The sequence below is a fragment of the Antechinus flavipes genome, chromosome 4 (assembly GCF_016432865.1).
Source record: "Antechinus flavipes isolate AdamAnt ecotype Samford, QLD, Australia chromosome 4, AdamAnt_v2, whole genome shotgun sequence".
NCBI classification, from domain to species: domain Eukaryota; kingdom Metazoa; phylum Chordata; class Mammalia; order Dasyuromorphia; family Dasyuridae; genus Antechinus; species Antechinus flavipes.
Window position 1 is genome coordinate 186,618,408 of NC_067401.1, and position 18,785 is coordinate 186,637,192.

The window sequence follows — 18,785 nt, forward strand, 5'->3', positions numbered from 1 at the left end:
TGGGTAAATTGTGGTATATGAATATTATGGAATATTATTGTTCTGTAAGAAATGACCAGCAGGATGAATACAGAGAGGTTTGGAGAGACTTATATGAACTGATACTAAGTGAAATGAGCAGAACCAGGAGATCATTATACACCTCCACAACGATATTGTACGAGGTGTATTCTGATGTGTATTCTGATGGAAGTAGATTTCTTTGACAAAGAGACCTAACTCAGTTTCAATTGATAAATGATGGACAGAAGCAGCTACACCCCAAGAAAGAACACTGGGAAATGAATGTGAACTATTTGCATTTTTGTTTTTCTTCCCGGGTTATTTTTACCTTCTGAATCCAATTCTCCCTGTGCAATAAGAGAACTGTTCAGTTCTGCAAACATATATTATATCTAGGATATACTGCAACATATCTAACATATATAGGACTGCTTGCCATCTAGGGGAGGGGGTGGAGGGAGAGAGGGGAAAAATCAGAACAGAAGCTAGTGCAAGGGATAATGTTGTAAAAAAAATTACCCTGGCATGGACTCTGTGAATATAAAGTTATTATAAAATAAAATTGAATTAAATTTAAAAAAAAGATTTTTTCCCCCTTAGATGTTTTTTTTTTTTTTTTCTGCCACAAAAAGTGCTGCACGAAATCTATATGGGACCTAATTTTCTGTTTTCATCTTCCTTGGGGATATAATACCTATCAGTGGGATCTTTGAGTGAAGGTATGTTTTAAGTACAACCAGTCTCCCATTAAGGTTTCTTGTTACCATATTTTGTAGTCTTTGCTATTTCGCTTGGTTTGAGATGAAAGAAAGATTTGTTTTAATCTCCATTTTTTCCTTTTAATTAATGATTTGGAGCAGTCTTTCACATGACTGTTAATAGTTTTCAATTCTTCTTTTGAGAACTGTTTGTATCTTTCAACCACTTTTATCTACTATGGAATTACACTTCATAAAACTTGGTTTACAGATCAATCTGCATAAGATTTTCCTCAGTGGTGCAGTGATTTTTCAGGTTTCAAGCTTGAGTAAAGAACAAAGTATGTGAGAACTAGAGAAAAGAGAAATTTTAGTCTTCTGACTTCCAGCTTTAAGAAGTCATGCTCTTCTGGATTCACGTACCTGAAGATCTGAAGAAGAAGCTAACATGTAAAGGAGCTGGCACTTCAATCATGTCCTGTTCCCAGCTTGCTATCCTAGACACTTTGAGGAATTTTCCCTTGGGTGATATGTCTTTTTTGGTTGAGCTGAATTATCTCATTTCCCATAACCTTTTATGTTTTGTCTGGTACATATTCTTTTATGTATACTTTGTCAGATTTCCATTTTCCTGTCTTTTGGATAAGTGACTTTTTTTTGCTTTTTTTTTTTTGTTTGTTTGTTTTTATTGTGGAAGTGGTATTTGGGGAAAAAGGAATCAAATCTTAGATGTATAATCTGGGGTCTTCCTTTCCTGTTAAGGGAGAGCAATCAAGAGTGCAGCTTGAACTAAAAAATTCTTCCCTTAGATGAGAGCTTCTTAAACACAATCCCTTTTTGCCCAAGAAATTTTTACATGATCTAAGGTATACAAACCAAATATTTAATGATAATAAATCATAATTTTGTGACCTCCACATTCAGTTGTAAGATACCATCTGGGGTTGTGAATGACAGTTTAAGAAGCTGGCCCTACATTAATATTATATTTTTTTTATTATAGCTTTTTATTGACAGAATATATGCATGGGTTATTTTTCAACATTGTCCCTTGCAATCACTTCTGTTCCAACTTTTCCCTTCCCTCCTTCCACCCTCTCCCCTAGATGGCAGGCAGTCTCATACATGTTAAACATGTTAAAGTATATCTTAAATACAATGTATGTGTACACATCCGTACAGTTCTCTTGTTGCACAAGAAAAATTGGATTCAGAAAGGTAAAAATAACTTGGGAAGAAAAACAAAAATGCAAGTAGTCCACATTCATTTCCCAATGTTCTTTTTCTGGGTATAGCTGGTTCTTTCTGTCCATCACTGATCAATTGGAACTGAATTGGATCTTCTCATTGTTGAAGATATCCACTTCCATCAGAATATATCCTCATATTGTATTATTGTTGAAGTGTATCATGATCTCCTGATTCTGTTCATTTCACCCAACATCAGTTCATGTAAGTCTCTCCAAGCTTCTCTGTATTCATCCTGCTGGTCATTTCTTACAGAACAATAATATTCCATAATATTCATATACCACAATTTGTCTAACCATTCTCCAATTGATGGACATTCATTCAGTTTCCAGTTTCTAGTGACTACAAAAAGAGCTGCCACAAACATTTTGGCACATACAAACTTTCCCTTCTTTAAGATCTCTTTGGGATATAAGCCCAGTAGTAACACTGTTGAATCAAAGGGTATGGATAGTTTGATAACTTTTTAAGCATAGTTCCAAATTGTTCTCCAGAATGGTTGGAGTCATTTATAACTCTACCAACAATGCATCAGTGTCCCAGTTTTCCCTCATCCCCTCCAACATTTGTCATTATCTTTTCCTGTCATCTTAGCCAATTTGACAGGTGTGTAGTGGTATCTCAGAGTTATCTTAATTTGTATTTCTTTGATCAATAATGATTTGGAACACCCTTTCATTTCATATTAATCCAGTCTGCTATCTGCCTCTGCTTTATGGGGGGGTTTACCCCATTCACATTTATGGTTAAAATTACTAATTCTGTATTTCCTGCCATCTTGTTGACTCCAGTTTATGCTTTTCTCCTTTCCTTCCTCCTTACTCCCCTCCCCAGTATTAAACTTGTAAGCACCATTTGCCTCACACATCCTCCCTCTTTAGGATCTCTTCCCCCATCTTAGAGTTCCTCCCTTTTTCTTACCCCTTTTCCTCACAATTTCTGTATTCCCTTCTACTTTTCTTTCCCTTTTCACTTTTCCCCTCCCACTTTTCAATGAGGTGGGAGAAGTTTCTTTGTAAATCGAATATGTCTAATATTTTTCTCTTTAAGCCAATTCTGATTAGAGTAAGATACACACTGTTCCTCCCCCTCCCTTCTTTCCCTCAGATATAATAGATTTCCTTTGCCTCTTTGGCACTTTACCTTTTTTTGGTACAATTTCCTTTCCACCAAATGTTTTGTTTAGTTCCAGTTTTTTCATCAGAAATAGATGAAATTCACCTATTTCATTGAATATCCATCTTCTCTGGAAAAAAATTCTCATTTTGGCTGGGTAAGTTATTCTTGGCTGCATAATAAGTTCCTTAGCCTTTTGGAATATCAGATTCCAGGCCCTTTGATCCTTTAATGTGGACACTGCTCAATCCTAAGTAATCCTTATTCTGGCTCCTCTGTATTTGAATTTTTTTTTCTAGCTGCTTGTAGTAGTTTTTTCCTTGGTCTGATAGTTCTGGAATTTAGCCACAATATTTCTTGGAGTTTTGATTTGGGGATCTTTTTCAGTAGGTGATTAATGAATTCTTTCAATTTTACCCTCTGTTTCTAAAACATCTGGACAGTTCTCTTTGAAGATTTTCTGAAAAATAGTATCTAACCTCTTTTTTTCATCATAATTTTCAGGAAGTCCAATAATTCTCAGATTCTCTCTCCTAGATCTCTTTTCCAGGTTTGTTGTTTTCCCAAGTAGGTATTTAACATTTTTTCATTTTTTCATTTTTTTGGTTTTGCTTGACTGATTCTTGGTATCTATTTCCTCCAGTCATTCATTTCCATTTGTTCAATTCTGATATTTAATGAATTATTTTCTTCATTTTACTTTTTTATTTCTTTTTTGTAATTGTCCAATTGAGTTTAAATGAGTTGTTTTGTTCCATAGAACTTTTTTCCATTTCGCCAATTTTATTTTTTAGAGAGCTATTTTCTTTTTCCAATTCACTCATTCTGTTTTTCAGGGAGTTGATTTCTTTATCCACTGTACCTTTTAATGAGTGGGATGACTTATCCAGATCCTCTTGCCAAGCTTCCTTTCCCTTTCCCTATTTTTCTTCTAGCTCTCTTGTAAAAGCCTTTTTAATTTCTTCTATGAGAGTCTTGTGTGGTGGGGACCAGATCATATCTCCCTTTGGGGTTTTATCTAGAGACGATCTGTTTTTAACCTCATCAGCATAGAAGCTTCCTATAGTTAGAGCTCACTTTAAGTTTTTACTCATTTTGACAAAAAAGAAACAAACAAAACAAACAAAAAAACAAATGTGGCCTGCTTTTTGGGCAGTATGATATTACCAAGCTTTCTCTACAGAAAACAGCAAGTAGCAGTGAAGCAGCAGTGGGACAGCAATGGCTGCGCTGCCTACATAGCGGTTGTGCTCTGAGACTCTAAGAGTGTGCTGAGTCACTCCAGGTGCTGGAGGTGTAGCCAAGTCCCAAGAGACTTTAGCGTTTTGGGATTACAGCCTTTACCCCCTGTGTTTATAGCTTCTCTGCTGATCTACTGGCTTGCTGCCAGGGCAGAGTAGCTCACACTGTGGTAGAGTTCTCCCTGCAAATTTTCCACTGGCTGAGACCACACCTTGCTCCACTCAGATCTGCTCAGTGTAAGTTGCCTTCTGTGCTCTCAATGACTGCCTACAGTCTGTGCCTGGTCTAACCATCCCTGCCTGCAAGCAAAAATAGACCTTTTCTGGCAAATTTCGAGGATATCTTCTGTTGGTGATGTGTTGTACTCCCAATATTCGTGGGTTTTTTCAGTCAAGCACTAATTCCAAGGTCGTTTAAGGAAGAGCTTAGATAGATGCGTGTGTCCTCTCCACCATCTTGGCTTCACCTCCTAGACTAACAAAATTTTAAGTGAACAGATATAATTCTAGCCTGGCAGCTCATCCTTTTGAGGAGAGCAGAGTGATGGCCTCTGACTTTAGTCTTTTGATTCCCCTCCTGACAAAAATTGGTCTCCTTTGGAAAAAAATTGGGAGAGAAAACCATCGAGAAACATCTAGACATATTTATTGAGGGCACATCTAAACAACATGGGCAGAACAAAAGAGTGATACATACACATCCCTTTACATTGACAGTCTTTACAAATTAGCCCAAAGTGTTTTTTATTATAGGCCTAGACCAAGAAGACTGTTAACCAAGTACCATCTTTCATTTATTCTCCTTGCCTAGGAATCATCTTTGACTCCTCTTTCCTCCAAACAATCATCAAATTCCAAACAATTTCAAGTAGAAACTTTCCAAATGTTTCTAGTATTTCTCCCTTTTTGTTCATTCCTGTTGCTAATACACCCTCATCCAGATTCTTAAAACTTTATTCTTAGATTATTTTAATAGTCTTGAAATTGATCTCCCCATTTCTATTTCTGACTCCCTCCTTTCTATTCACTCAGTCTAACATTAATTTTCCTAAAACATTGCTTTAATATCTATTCTTCCTTGCTTTAGAACTTCTATTACTATTATTATTATTTCCCATTACTTTCAATATTAAGTATTATTATTAATATTTGAAGTCAAAGGAGCTTCTTCTCTGTCCTTCTGTGAAACTTTGGTAAAGTTAGTTAATCTTTTTGACCTTTAGTTTCCATATCTGTAAAATGAAATGTATGAAATGACTGCACTAAATAATCTCTAAGGAACCATCCAAATCTATGTCCTATGATCACACTATGCTCGACTTAGGTCCTTTATAACCAATCAATCATCTTGATTTAGAATCATCTAAATTTATCTTCCAATATCTTTTCTCCTTTTCTAGGTCAGGCTTTAGTCATGCCAGTCCATTGATTTAGGATTGAGATTAGAATGAAATGAGATATATAAAGCACCTAACATTTGTTGTTGTTCAGTCATTTTTTCAATTTTTTCCCTATTCTTCATGATCCATTTGGGGTTTTCTTGGCAAAGATACTGAAGTGCTTTGCCATTTCCTTCTCTAGCTCATTTTACAAATGAGGAAACTGAGACAAACAATTAGGTGACTTGGCAAGGTCACACAACTAGTAAGTTTCTGAGGCCACTTTTTAACTCAGGAAAATGACTCTTCCTGACTCCAGGCCCAGTGTTCTAAGAACTGCACCATCTAGCTGTCTGTATTTAATATTGTACAAGAGGGAAATTTACTTAATAGTAGTATGGAAAGAATATTCAACAAAAATACAATATTAGTTTAGGTAGACACAGCCTTTCTGACTTCTGCCTGATATGAAGGACTTCATAAGCCAAGCTTTTTATGACTTGGGTGACTGGGGAAGATCAATCAATCAAATCTTTGAGATATCTTCTTTTTCTTTTAGGAAAAAAACTTGAAGGAATCCTAGTAGAAATTGCTTGATATATATATCCTCATTACTCTCCAAATACATATGTTCACTTTTATTTTTATGCTTTCTCTTGTGTTATTCTTTGTTGCTGGGATTACTCTCACTCCCATTCTTCAAAGTCTAGCTATGTATCTCATATCCTCTTGAAACATTTATATTTTTTGTCTTTAGTGCTTATTTTGGCGCTGAGTAAAAATTGACTTGCATTTTAATTTAACTTTTTCATAAACATATCTCCTCAGTGAGGTTGTAAGGGTTTTTTGTTTGTTTGTTTTTTAAGGCAGGCCTGTCTTATATAGGGTATTCTTTTCCTTTTGTCTTAAAGTATTTTGTTCAGTACTGAACATGTGGTAAATGATCATATCAAGTCACCAAGCATTTATTAAGTGCCAGGCATTGTACTGAGTGCTAGTGATGCAACTTTTGAAATTAAGCAGAATTAAATTTTGTAATTGGCTTTGACAATATTCTAGTAGGAAAACTCCAAACACAGCTGCTTTGCTTTAGAGAAGGGCTTTTCATTGAGTCAAAGTGACATCTGGTGGCCAGATAACAAAAATAGTCACTCAGTTATGCAACTTAGAAGGCCTATTTAAGCTTATGGACAAAGGTGAAAACTAAACTATGTTAATAACTGGCACAGATCTTTAGGATTTGTACCTCCTTAGAACTGGTCATACATGCAAATATAATTTCTTTATCTTATGGGAGAATTATGTTCAAGGATATGGTGAAATTAGTTTGTGGATCTGTTTTTGTCAAATGACCAAAAAAGATGTTAATTTTTGACAAATGATTTTGCAACATAAATGATTTCCTAGGTAGGTTTCAACTTGCTTAGAATTTCCTTAGTGTTTGAGGTCTTTCAAAAAGTTTCTCACAAATGGTACCATCTCCACTGGTAAATGATTCTCTGACTAGGGTTCCAAAGAAATTAGGTAAGTGGCCAAGTATATTCTTTCTTTTGAATGACTTTATCCAGTTTTCATAATGTTGGTTGATAACCGAAGGTCGATTCTGGTGTGTTTCTGTGTTTTTCCTCTCTTCTCTTTTCCATTTGTGATCCAAAAAAAGATTCTAATCATGGTTTGTTAAATATACTTGTATCAAAGGAAATAAATGCCATTAAGTCTAGAAGAGAAATTAAGCATAATAAAATAGTGATATAAACATTTTAAGCCCTTGACAGTATCTACAAGTTCCTTTAAGAATTTCTACAAAAATCTCCATCTATTTCCTCTATTTAAGCATTTTTTAAAAAAATCTAAGCCACTAGCATTAAATAAAGAAAAAAAAAAAAAAACAGCAACAACCCAAGAACCTTCAAGCTTCATCCTCTTTCATATTAAATTTTATGGTTATATTTGTTATTAAGGTTATTAAAATGTTTTCTGTTAGAATGAAGGAATAGGTATTGGACCTGTAATTTCATTGATAGTGGAATGGTGAGGGGCTGAGTCTAAACTCTGTGCCTAGGAAATTCCCAGACTTCCTTTACAATTGCAGATTGATACTTTTCCTGTAATTTACACTCATTGTACTACAACACTAAAAGGTTAATTGCCTTGCCCAGGATTAGGCAGCCAAAATTATGTCAGGCAAGACTTGAACTGAGGCTTTCTTGGCCTCCAAAGTCTCTATCCACTAAACCATATTGCCTCTATTTTTTAAATTAAAATATTAAGCATTTTGTGTACATTAATTCAATAGATATTTATTAACTGGCTACTATGGGAATACAAAAAACAAAAACTATTTAAATATTCTCTGTGAAAAACTTAATATTTTATTGCATAATAGAGAAAAATATATATGACATGTAAGAAAGTATAATAAGAGCAACACTGACTTGGGGCCAATTGTGTCAGTAAGAGTACCTACCACATAATTTCCTTCTAAAATGTCAATGAAACCAATAGCAAGACTTAATTGGTCCTGAGGACTAAGGCTCCAACTACTGACATAGATTCCTAGTTGTATAAAACATTTAAAAAACTCATCACACAATTAATCAATGTCTTTTAGTTTGAAACACTGGGCAGTAAATACAGAGGTCAAGGGAATTGTTCTCAAGTGAATCAATGTTGAATTCTTGCTGAATATCCTTTCCATACTATTAGTGTATAAACTGATTTTGTTAAATTTTTTTTGTTATTGTTTTCTAAGTGTCTCATTTCATTCCAATCTCAAACGTGAATCATACTTGGCCCATGTTATGACAGGTACACTGTAAAATGCCATATTCTGGTATGTTAGCAGAGTGGACATTTGAGATGGACCTTGAAAGGGGATAAGGTATTTAAAGGAGGCAAAATGATTTAATGAATAGAGTATGGATTTGAAGATAGAGAATCTTATTCAAATCCTGGCCCTGCTAATTACAATTTGTCTGACCATTTGTAAAATCTGGATTTTTTATGATCTTCTATCATCTCTTATTTTAGTGTGAATACTCCAAAAATCCAACGTGTAACAAAAGATGTTCTGAGGGACATTGATGGTTCTTAATCAATTGGATCCAACACTTTCTATAGTCTATAAGATTTAATTGGTCATCACAGGTCATTAATGAGTGTTACAAGTTCATGTTCCAACAGTGGGGGAATGTCCATCAATCACCAAAATTTAGTTAATATTTCATCAACAAACAGTTCTGAACAATAGGCATAACTGAACAGAAAGACATAAGGAAACTTGGATTTTTTTTGGGGGGGGGAGGGGCGGTTTACAGCTCTCATAGCACATTCAGGGTTAGTGTCATATACAACAGATCTCTCTTAACTTGTTTATATAGGTCTTACAATATAAATCTGTAAGAAAATATAATCAGATAGAAATAATATAATCACAAATACATAATTCTAACAAATAATTACTAACTCAACTCAAATTCAATTCTATTTATTTAACTCACTAAAACAATTATTGATACTTAATTAAACACAATGAATTGAGTTAAAATGCTGATCAAATTGAGTTGGGATATCTCATTGAATGAGTGTAGTTATATACCAAATTAAATTTTTCTGGATGAAAAGTGCTTTCTGAATGAGGGAACCTTTGGCTTGTGTAATGAAGGTTCCCATAACTAGGAAATTTTTCTGTATTGTGATTTAGAAGTCCTCCATCTGGAATCCTAGGGAAATCTCTACTGGATCATCTAGAAACTTGATACCAAGCCTATTTTTGCTTGCAACAGTTTATGAGTTATAGTTTTATCATAATTTAGAAATGCAAAGTAGAAAAGAAAAATTCAACAGTTTATTATGGATCTATTTAATCTGAAATGGGAATTTTGATGTTAATGTTTTTAGCTTGAGAAACTCTCAGCATGAAGAGCTTTCAATTCTGTGGATTTGCCTAGGTTGTTTTCCTGATTTCCTAAAATCTATAGAAAATTTTCCCAATTCTTCTTAATTCTAGTGTTTTCTTTCTAGTGATTATCTCCAGTTTATCTTGTGTATAGCATGTTTGAAAATAGCCTCGTGTATTAGGCTGAACTCCTGTATTTTAGTGTTTAACAAAGTACCTGGCACATAGTAGATGCTCAGTAAGTGTTTACTGATTGACTTCTCCTATGTCACTGCTCTCCTTTGCTGATCAGTTACAACCCCAATTATGGAGCGTTGTCAGAACCAGCTGATTTTTTCAGTTATAGATTATGGAACAGAATGGTGAAAGAAAAAAACCTTATATCTAAGTCTGAATACCTGGTTTCCAATCCCAGATCTACCAATAACTCACTACATAGTCTTGAATAAGTCTCTTTTAGAAGAACAGATTTCAGAGTTCAGAAAAAGAATGGGTGCTAATCTGTAGAAATAAGAATATTGTATTAGATTATCTATAGTGAAAAAAGCAGACTACATATCTGGCTTGATATGGTAGAGAAAGGGGTACTTGGATGCCTCTGGAACTCTACAAAAAGGAGAGTAGCTAATAAATTATTGACTTACTTTTATGATCATTTATTCTTCAAAAGGTTGAGGAACCAAAAATTACCCTAGCATGGATTCTGTCAATATAAAGTTATTATTAAATTAAAAAAAAAAAAGGTTGAGGAACCGATGAGGGGAGCTGTTATAATTTGAGATCTGATTTGGAGCAATAAAGAAAAATCTAAACGCCAAAGTGGAGTCTTGAAAGCATTCCATCTTAGAATTCATGACAAATAAATGGAGTGAGCCAAGCAGAATATGATTTATTTTCTGGATTTTAGAAGAACAGATTTCAGAGTTCAGAAAAAGAATGGGTAAAATATTATGGCCTAAAATTCTAAAAGAGAAGGTGGCCTTAGCAAGTTGGAAAGCTTTCAAGAATGAAATTTTGAGAACACAAAATTATTTTAGTAAGAGAAAATCATCTAAAGAGACAGATTGTGGATGATATTTATAGAGTGCTTTAAAGGTGGCACTTTCCATATATTATCTCATGTAATCCTTACAACAATTTTATGAAGTGAGAAGCTATTTTTATCTTTATTTCACAGATAAGATTGAGACTGAGCAAGGTTGAATGACTTGGGAAAGATCATACAGCTAGTAAGTATCTGAAGAAGGATTCAAACTCAAGTCTTCCTGACTGCAGGTTCAACACTCTTATCCATCTACCACCTCAATGCTGCCTATTTTATTTATTTGAAATCTCATTATAGTTTGAAATTTATGAATATATTTTATTTTGATATAACAAACACTTCCCAGTAAAATCCTTTATACATATTCCTACCAAATAGATTATTTCTTTTTCTTTTTTCTTTTTTATTTATTTTTTTTTTGCTGAGGCAATCGGGATTACGTAACTTGCCCAGGATCACACAGCTAGGAAGTCTTAAGTGTCTGAGAGCAGAGATTTGAACTGAGATTCTCCTGACTTCAGGGATAGTGCTCTATCCACTGTGCCACCTAGCTGCCCCCCAATAGATTATTTCTTTAAATTTTTATTGTCAACTTATATAAATGACAAATCAAACATTTCAAGCCAAAAAAAAAAATAGTGAAGTAGATTAAAAAACTGAATTTATTATAGTTTTTTTAAAAAGGAACTATATGTGCATATAAGAATCAAATAACAAAGTTGCTCTATATCCCCTTCTCAGCTTTTGTTTGTTTGTTCTATTCATTAAAAATGTTTTACTAATGTTCTGATAGGATCCCTATCAATGTTTTCCCCACACCCTATTTGTGCTGTCTCTAGGACTTAATTGGCTTAGAAGTCTAGGATTCAAGCTACACCTTGATAGCAACTTCATGGGGGCTTCTAGAAGTATTGATGTGGCTTTCTGGTTGTCTTTGTGCATAAAAAGTCCCACTTAGGTGGAGTCTGGCTTAGTGGATGTCCCAAGACCATGAGTGTCAGCCACACCTTGACCTGCTGATCCTCCTTAAGGGAGAGTTTACATCTGCCCAAACTAAGTAAAACATAGTTCTTGTTAAATATCCTTTCTGTGCTATAGCTAAGTAAACATCTTTTTGTTAACTCTTAAATGACCTACAGATGTTTCATTTTGTTCTAAAACTTCAAGGCCTAAGTTACATTTTGGATAAGATGGCAGACCACAGATAGGAACTGATGGGTCTCTGTCCAGAAGTACTTTTCTTGCAGAGGTTTTACTGTAATGTGTTGTGCTGAGATCAGAGTCATAAGACTTGAGATCAAGAGGAAGAGTGTGGAGGAGATTTAGAAATGGAAAATAAAAAATCCTAGGGATTTTCTTGTAATTTTTTTCTACAGAGATATAGCAGTGACAGGATGAATTTTCACTACCAAGAACTGGAGAAGTTGCAAGAGAAATTCAGTCAACAACCCGATGAATCATTGGCCTGCTAAAGTCTAATAAAATCATTGAGGATACATTCTCTCTAGGAGCCATACCACTGGCTTAGAGAGCTCTCCAAAGATTTTGCAGAGCCAGTTGAATGAATCAGTTACCAGCTATCAGGGAAACTGCCAATTGTCCCTTTTCAGGAGGCTAAGATGGAAGTTTGATCTCATGAGATGAATTGCTATGGTATCTGGCTTCCTGGTAGAGATCTGAAAGGGAGAAAACAAAATTCTAAAGGAAATTGTTTTGATCCCTTGGATCTATTTGGAATCCCTAAGATACATTATACTCTATGATCAGTTGACTTCAGAAGCAATTAGATTACACCTGTACTTTATGACTTCAGGCTTATCTGTTGATTTCCTTTGCCATAATTATACAGCTGTGAGCTGATTGATGAAATGGAATTAGAAAATGGGACAGCAATAACCTGGACAAATAGGACTATCAGTGGAAAAAAAGATGTTCTGGGGATGGGGGAGGGATACAGACTGCTACCCTTCTAGATAGGCCAAAGGAAAGCCCCTTCTGGAAGGAACTTTGATTGTGGCTCCTGAAACATGGGGTTGATAAGAAAGAAATTGATGTCCAGCCTATGAAGGTACTAGTAAAATTTTAATCATGAAATCTAGTACCTGGGAAGTTCTGACCCTTTAGCCCCATCTAAACCTTAAATTATCCTCTAAAATCTCTGTCTGATTTAGATCATGAAGTGGGAGAAGTTTAGGTGAGGAGGGTTATACAGACCATGGATAGAAGAGATGTCACAAACTCTTGGGAGTCACTATCTGTATGGGACTTTTTAGCAACTTGTATGTAGGCTATTGTGAGTGGGACCAAATGGAAACTCTTGGATTTATCCTGAACCATCCCATTAACACAAAACATATCAGATTCCCAAGGATATAAAAGATACTTTTTTTTTTTTTTTAAAGATAAAAGACACCAGAATACTTTATCAGTTCCTTTTACAATAATCCTGTGTAACTTTAAGGAAGGTGGATAGCCCCTGACTGCTTACAAAGAACCACAGGAAAATGAACTGTTCACCATGCCTGTGACATTCCTGATCTCATCAATATAGTAATCAGGTAGCCCAGGATCATCACGTATTTTTTTTCCTATTCCTGCTATTGTGGCTATTCAAGAGCAGTTCATTTTCTTTATTATTATTATTATTATTATTATAACTTGTAATGGGTCAAAACTCTGGAACAGCATGCTACCTTAATACTTAAATTTCTGTCTCCAAATGAAGTCTTTCCTGAAATTTAGTACTAAACATGGAGAAACAGAACCTCAGTGTAATGTTCTGGTTACCTTTCTGGAGGGCCTTCAGACCAGCCTTGGTCTCAGCAGAATAATCACCACAAGAATAGTCAGGAATAAAGTCCAAAGTCTTTATTATCTCCTTCATAGTATGTCTCCTTGGCCTGGGGCTGGGCTAGCTTTCTGGAGGTCCTCCAGAATGGGTCTTGGTTTCAGTGGAGGAATTCAGGAGGCAGGAGAGCCACCAAGAGGCTAGTCAAGTTTCTTCTCTGTCTGGCTGAGTTTGTCCCCAGTTTATACACTCTATTACAATTACATCATTACAGTATACTGAATATAAGCCAATCATTCTATCACTAGGGAACCATTATTTGTTATAAAATTAAATCAATCATACTGAACTAGAGAACTATTAATCACCATGCTAAACTAGATAACCATTGTCTTATCAGTTCCAATAAGTTAACACATTTTTCCAGAGTTCTCAGGGAGGTGGGAACCCCAAAATGGAGTGATCATGCCCTCCCTGATTCTCAGAAAGGGGAATAAAAAACACCAAAGGGAAATGGGGAGTCAAACTAGATTTTATTAGCAAGTTTCTGAAGGGTCTCACTTGAAACAGGTATACATAAATCCATCAGCATGGGAGGTATTACACAAGCACATAATAATTAACACAGGCTAGTAGTGATGTAACAAATAACATGAATCAACATGAGGAATTATACATGTTCATAAATCCTAGAAATAGTCTAAAACCAATTTATTGCCCATTACTTCATATATTAGGGAATCCAATGATTCCTCCAGATTTTGAAGTCCTGCAACAGTCTTATCATGTGTTAGGGAATCCAATGATTCCTGTGGGTTTTGAAGTTCTGTAACAGTTTTATCAACAATTTTTGATGTTCCTGAGTCAATTGCCAATACACATTGGGTTAACAATCATGCTTTTTCAATGGCACATGTAGTCAGAGATTGAACCACCTTCTTTGTTTCAAGGTTTTTTCTCTTTATCTGTCTCTCTCTGATGGATAAGGCAAATATGGCTCATTGGCACCTATCTGATTCCTTCTTCATCTGTAGAGATACAAGCAAACCCTCTCTCCCAAGCAGTTAGCCTATCTGGTCCCTTCCATTCACCACTTTCTGGATCTCTCCACATCATCTGGAGATTATATTGGAGCTGCTCACACTGGATGCTGTCCTTCTATTGGATTATAAAACCTGTATTCTTCCCAATTGTAATCCCTTTTTCCCATCAGGTTGCTTTTCAGCTGATTGATCATATCAGGGTACTGAACTTCTCAAGACTCTCTGGCTATAACTTTGGTGCCATTATGCCCCACCTGTTTTTTGCCTGAGACCCTGGAGGTGGATCCCACTTTACATTTCCCTGAAACAATCTACATTCTGATGCCCAATGGAAGCCTCTGTGGCATCTTGGACATGGGGTTTTGGGTCTTGTTCTCTCATTTTGTCTTCTCACTTTATCTCTATGCCAAGATTGAGCTTTCAAATGCCCTTCTTTACCACATTGAAAGCATTATTGACAAATGAAGGTGGCCTAGCTGTACCTGACTAAAATTATATTATAAAGCAGCAGTCACCAAAACCATTTGGTATTAGCTAAGAAATAGATTAGTTGATCAGTGGAAAAGGTTAGGTTCACAAGACAGAATAGTCAACTATAGCAATCTAGTGTTTGACAAACCCAAAGATCCTAACTTTTGGGATAAGAATTCATTATTTGATAAAAACTGCTGGGATAACTGGAAATTAGTATGGCAGAAATTAGGCATGGACCCACACTTAACACCATATACCAAGATAAGATCAAAATGGGTCCATGACCTAGGCATAAAGAACGAGATTATAAATAAATTAGAGGAACATAGGATAGTTTATCTCTCAGACTTGTGGAGGAGAAAGAAATTTGTGACCAAAGATGAACTAGAGACCATTACTGATCACAAAATAGAAAATTTTGATTACATCAAATTAAAAAGCCTTTGTACAAACAAAACTAATGCAAACAAGATTAGAAGGGAAGCAACAAACTGGGAAAACATCTTCACAGTTAAAGGTTCTGATAAAGGCCTCATTTCCAAAATATATAGAGAACTTGACTCAAATTTATAAGAAATCAAGCCATTCTCCAATTGATAAATGGTCAAAGGATATGAACAGACAATTTTCAAATGATGAAATTGAAATTATTACCACTCATATGAAAGTGTTCCAAATCATTATTGATCAGAGAAATACAAATTAAGACAACTCTAAGATACCACTACACACCTGTCAGATTGGCTAAGATGACAGGAAAAAATAATGATGAATGTTGGAGGGGATGCGGGAAAACCGGGACACTGATGCATTGTTGGTGGAGTTGTGAATGAATCCAAACATTCTGGAGAACAATCTGGAATTATGCCCAAAAAGTTATCAAATTGTGCATACCCTTTGATCCAGCAGTATTTCTATTGGGCTTATATCTCAAAGAAATACTAAAGAAGGGAAAGGGACCTGTATGTGCCAAAATGTTTGTGGCAGCCCTGTTTGTAGTGGCTAGAAACTGGAAATTGAATGGATGCCCATCAATTAGAGAATGGCTGGGTAAATTGTGGTATATGAATGTTATGGAATATTACTGTTCTGTAAGAAATGACCAGCAGGATGAATACAGAGAGGCTTGGCGAGACTTACATGAACTGATGCTAAGTGAAATGAGCAGAACCAGGAGATCATTATACACTTCGAGAACGATATTGTATGAGGACATATTCTGATGGAAGTGGATTTCTTTGACAAAGAGACCTAACTCAGTTTCAATTGATAAATGATGGACAAAGAGCCTAGATACTATTTTACAGGAAATCATCAAAGAGAACTGCCCAGAAGTAATAGAACCGGAAGGGAAAATAGGCGTTGAAAGAATTCATCGAACACCTTCTGAAAAAGACCCTAAAAAAAAAAAAAAAAAGATAAATGATGGACAGAAGCAGCTACACTCAAAGAAAGAACACTGAAAAACGAATGTGAACTATCTGCATTTTTGTTTTTCTTCCCAGGTTATTTTTACCTTCTGAATCCAATTCTCTCTGTGCAATAAGAGAACTGTTCAGTTCTGCAAACATATATTGTATCTAGGATATACTGCAACATATTTAACATATATAGGACTGCTTGCCATCTAGGGGAGGGGGTGGAGGGAGGGAGGGGAAAAATCGGAACAGAAGTGAGTGCAAGGGATAATGTTGTAAAAAAAAATTACCCTGGCATGGATTCTGTGAATATAAAGTTATTATTAAATAAAATAAAATAAAATATTAAAAAAAAAACATACACACACAAATCAAGTGCAAGGAAGAAAATTTAAAAAAAAAAAAAAGAAAGAAAGCATTATTGAGTCTCTCTGGAAGTCCTTTGCCAAAAGGGACCCTGTGTTCCCATGTTCTGCATCATAGCTTGGGTATAAAAGACATTTGTGCCCACTGTGGCACAGCGTCTTATGATCTCCTCTAAAGGAGCATCTTTGTGTAGGCCTAGTATAATTCTTCTACAAACCTCATTAGCATTTTCTCTAGCAAGTTGTTTTATCGTTATTGCTATTGCTACATTTTCACCAATAGTTCATATGACAGCTGTCTGCAGATGTCCCACAAAATCAGCAAATGGTTCATTTGGACCTTGCCCTATTTTCAAGAAGACTTCCCTTCTATCTTGTTTTCCTGGGAGGGTACTCCATGCTTTGATAGCAACAGCAGCAATTTGCTCGTATGCTATCAAAGGGTAATTAATCTTTGCTTTAGCAAAGTGTCTACATAATGACCTATACCTGCTAGTTGATCAAAGGTGATTGGTATATTAACTCCAGTTTGCCTATTTTGTTGGTCTTGTATTCTACAGAGTTTACTGTACTCTGAAAGCCACAACTAGCCCCAATCACTTAGGGGTTAAAATTTCAAAAGCCAAATTCTCTAATATCATTTTAGCATAAGATGATATAGCCCCATAAAGAATGCAACCCTTTTTCAGATCTTTGATAATTTCCAGATCAAAAGGAGTGTATCTTCTCCTGGTTTGACCTGAAGAATCAAATTCTTCAATCACAGGGTGTGCTTTTATTCTTAAATCAGATATAGCCTATCCTTTTTTTAGCTTTAACTAGTGCCTTTCCTAGTCATATCATAGAGGGTGGACATGGGTGGTGCTGATTGTGTCATTGCCCCTCCTCCTCCTCCTTCCATCCATGAAGGATTAATTGAGGAGGGGAGGATCAGGGGATGGGGAGCTCCATAATGGCTTTTGCTATGAAGCACCACAGTCCTTAATTTCATCAGCACTGTACTTAATTTCTTGTCTAATTCTTCATGCTTTTCAGCTATTTTGTACCATCCCCCTCCTCCTCTTTCTTCTTTTTCCTTATTCTAAAACTTATGTAATTCCCTAAAGCCATTTGTATTGTTTTATATATATATATGTTTCTTTAGGAATTGAATCAGGACCATAATCATTGTAATATTCTATTAGTTGCTCTCCTACTAGTTTTTACTTATCTGCCTCTAATTCTTCTTTCTTGGAGAACCAAGAGGATGTGCGTTCTAATGTTTCTAAGAGTCCACCAATCTTCTCCCAAGTTACAATCAAATCTTGGCTTTTTATTAGCTTAACGATGCATTCTACACACTTTCCTTGGGATGGGGAAGATTCTTTGCTAAGCATTTGTCCCAATTCAGCTGAAACACTACTTTAACCCTTACCAAAGTTTCCTGCTTGTCTGTTTTTGTACTCACCCTATATCTGGGTCACAGGGACTTCTCCGCTGAATGTTTCAGTTGAACTGCTGAGTGTAAAATCCTTACGTCCACATTCAGGCACCAAAATGTAATATTCTGATTAGCTTTCTGGAGGTCTCAGGACCAGCCTTGGTCTCAGCAGAATAATAACCACGAGAATGGTCAGGAAAAGCGTCCAAAGTCTTTATTGTCTCCTTCAGTCTCCCAGTCTGAACCACTCTCTCAAAATGCAGGAGGAAGGAGAGCCACCACAAGGCTGATCAAAGATGGAATCTCTGTGGCTGAATTTGTCCTCAGTTTAGATACTCTATTACAATTACATCAATTGTATCACCATGCTAAGTACTAAGTATATGTACACTAGATAACCATTGTATTATTAATTCCACTGAGTTAACATCTTGTTGTAAGAATCCTTGTTTAAGTGAATTTCTCCACAGGAAGGTCCATTACAATAGCTTTTTTTTTTTTTTGGGGGGGGGGATCTAAACGAAGTCTTTTTTTTTTTCTCTTTTTTTTCCTTTTTAAAATTTTTTAAAATAACTTTTTATTGACAGAACCCATGCCTGGGTAATATTTTTTACAACATTATCCCTTGCACTCACTTCTGTTCTGA

At 35.5% G+C, this 18,785-nt stretch overlaps 1 long non-coding RNA gene across 1 annotated transcript in view; it reads left to right on the forward strand.

Moving 5' to 3' along the window:
• Positions 1-18,785, forward strand: part of LOC127560958 (uncharacterized) — a 44,104-nt gene that overhangs the window by 20,682 nt on the left and 4,637 nt on the right. The window contains exon 2 of the long non-coding RNA XR_007953438.1: positions 10,764-10,815. This is a non-coding gene — a long non-coding RNA (uncharacterized LOC127560958). The remainder of the gene's footprint in view (positions 1-10,763; positions 10,816-18,785) is intronic.